Source organism: Eleutherodactylus coqui, chromosome 5 (assembly GCF_035609145.1).
Source record: "Eleutherodactylus coqui strain aEleCoq1 chromosome 5, aEleCoq1.hap1, whole genome shotgun sequence".
Classification (NCBI taxonomy): domain Eukaryota; kingdom Metazoa; phylum Chordata; class Amphibia; order Anura; family Eleutherodactylidae; genus Eleutherodactylus; species Eleutherodactylus coqui.
In genome coordinates this window covers 268236820-268238949 of record NC_089841.1, presented here as the reverse complement: position 1 = coordinate 268238949, position 2130 = coordinate 268236820, and the positions used below count along the sequence as shown (strand labels likewise).

The 2130-nt window shown below is 50.5% G+C and overlaps 1 non-coding gene across 1 annotated transcript; it reads right to left on the bottom strand.

The window, feature by feature from the left end:
* Positions 1-1042: 1042 nt before the first annotated feature.
* LOC136630948 (U6 spliceosomal RNA) lies at positions 1043-1149 on the bottom strand. Its single transcript, XR_010792953.1, has one exon. It is a non-coding gene; the product is annotated as a U6 spliceosomal RNA (small nuclear RNA).
* Positions 1150-2130: the final 981 nt, after the last annotated feature.

Here is a 2130-nt window from a genome sequence, read left to right as displayed (position 1 = left end):
TGACTTTTGTAGTAAAAAAAAAAGCGATATCGCAGCGTTAAAAAAACGCTAGTAAGTAAAAGCCCTAAAGCGGGCCGTCTGGTCACCTTACCTAAATGCACATGTACGACATCCGCTGGATCCAGTTGCATGGGGTAGATGAAAGTCAATGGCAATCTTTCTCCATCCCGCAGAACTGAATGCAGTGGTGGACCCCCATGTGCCGCGTTCCATCACAGACGCGTTTCAGCCACATTGTAACAATTTTAAAGGATCTGCATCTTGGATTATAACAGTTCTTTGTCAGCGAAGGGTAAATTCCCATCTGCGCTCAGGACTCCGTTATGGGAGCAGAAAACGGAATCCCTGGGATGAACGGATCCGTCATAACTGTGCCGACCGGACCCCGCCGACTGTAATGGGGTCCGCCCGCTTCCTGCACCCGTCATGCATTTATATTATGTGCTTGTGCAACTTTTTCATCCGGCATCTCACGCTCGATCTGCGCCGGAGCCGCCAACGCGGGTGAGTAGGGCCTGAGCCGCAGCGCCAAACATGCCAGCTTACAGCCAGTTAGGGGTCTCAGCTTTCCATTACTGGCTAGATGAGAGTGACATAAACTGAACCGCCGCGGGGGCTTTAAATGGACGGCATATTCCGCAGCAGTGTTGTGGGATTCGCTGTCCTGGCATTCTGCACATCTAAGGGCGGCTTCACGTGGGTGTAATTGGCAGCGTGCCGCCTGCAGGAGATGGTTGCCCCTCACACAGCAAGCATGCAGTGACATTTCGTTCTCGCTGTGTGTAAGCGTGCGTAATGCCCACCAAGATAGAACATGCTGCGATCTTTATTGAGCACGTATTTGGCGCAATATGTGTGAGTGGCAACATGGCCGCCCGTGGCAGACCGGTACAAAACTCGTGTAATACGCTGTAACCGCACGTTCTTGTGAGTGCTCCAGCGGAGGACGTATTCTGCCGCCCGGCTGTTAAGTATTCTGTCACGCAGGACGTTTCTGGACATCACTGAAGATCCAAAAAGGAAACAACAAGAGAACAAGTTGTAAAATATGGAACGCTTCACGAATTTGCGTGTCATCCTTGCGCAGGGGCCATGCTAATCTTCTCTGTATCGTTCCAATTTTAGTATATGTGCTGCCGAAGCGAGCACGATCCTGTAGAGGGCGCTGGTGGTATATAAGGTCCATAAGGTAGAGAACTGTAAGCTCATAGTGAGGTCGGTCACAGTGTCGGTCTGGCTCCGTAGTCTGTGCCTCTTTATGGGATTCTCAGTCACATCTGACATCTTTTTGTCAGAAAATTCACTTTTAATTCCAAGAACAAGGAGCGCCTCCCGCAGTGCATCATGGGAGCTAGAATTGTGCCAATGTTTCTGACGTCATAAGAAAGCGCCGCCCAGCCTGGTGCAGCGCTGTGACTTGCGGTGGACCGCTGAGCGCCCCCTGTTGTCCGCTCTGCCGCCCGGGCTTCATCTTCTAATATATACTCCATCAATATGAGATTGTTGGTTTGGGGTCTCCATATGGAGGGGCTTATTCTAGTGGGGTCTTCACCATCCCCTCCGTCCGCAGCGCCTAGCACTTCATCCTGCCGGCTCCCAGTCATGGCGCTTGTTGTGCCGCCATCTTCACCGCGTTCTGTGGACAGGCCTCAGATTATGGCGCTCTGGATGGAAGCCCCCCAGGGGGTCCGTAAGAGCGGCCCTCGGGGGTCTGCAGACCAATGCGGACTGAGGAGGAGGGGGACCCCGCGGATGGGTGGTCTTCAGTCACTCGGACTATGAAAGATAATGTACCAAGTGGTCAGAACCCACAGGAACATCCTCCCCTCCATCCTTCAGGAGGATATATATGTATACAGTCACTGCAGTAACATCCCCCCCCCCCCTTCCTCCCTCCATCCTTCAGGAGGATACATGTATGTGTATATATATATAAATAAATGCAGTCACTGTCAGTAACATCCTTCAGGAGTATATATATATATATAATAATAATAATAATAATCTTTATTTGTATAGCGCCAACTTATTCCGCAGCGCTTTCAGGCATGGATAAATGCAAAACAATACAACAATTACAATATAAGGTACATTGGGTTAGACACAAATGGGTTGAGGGTGGTACAGGAG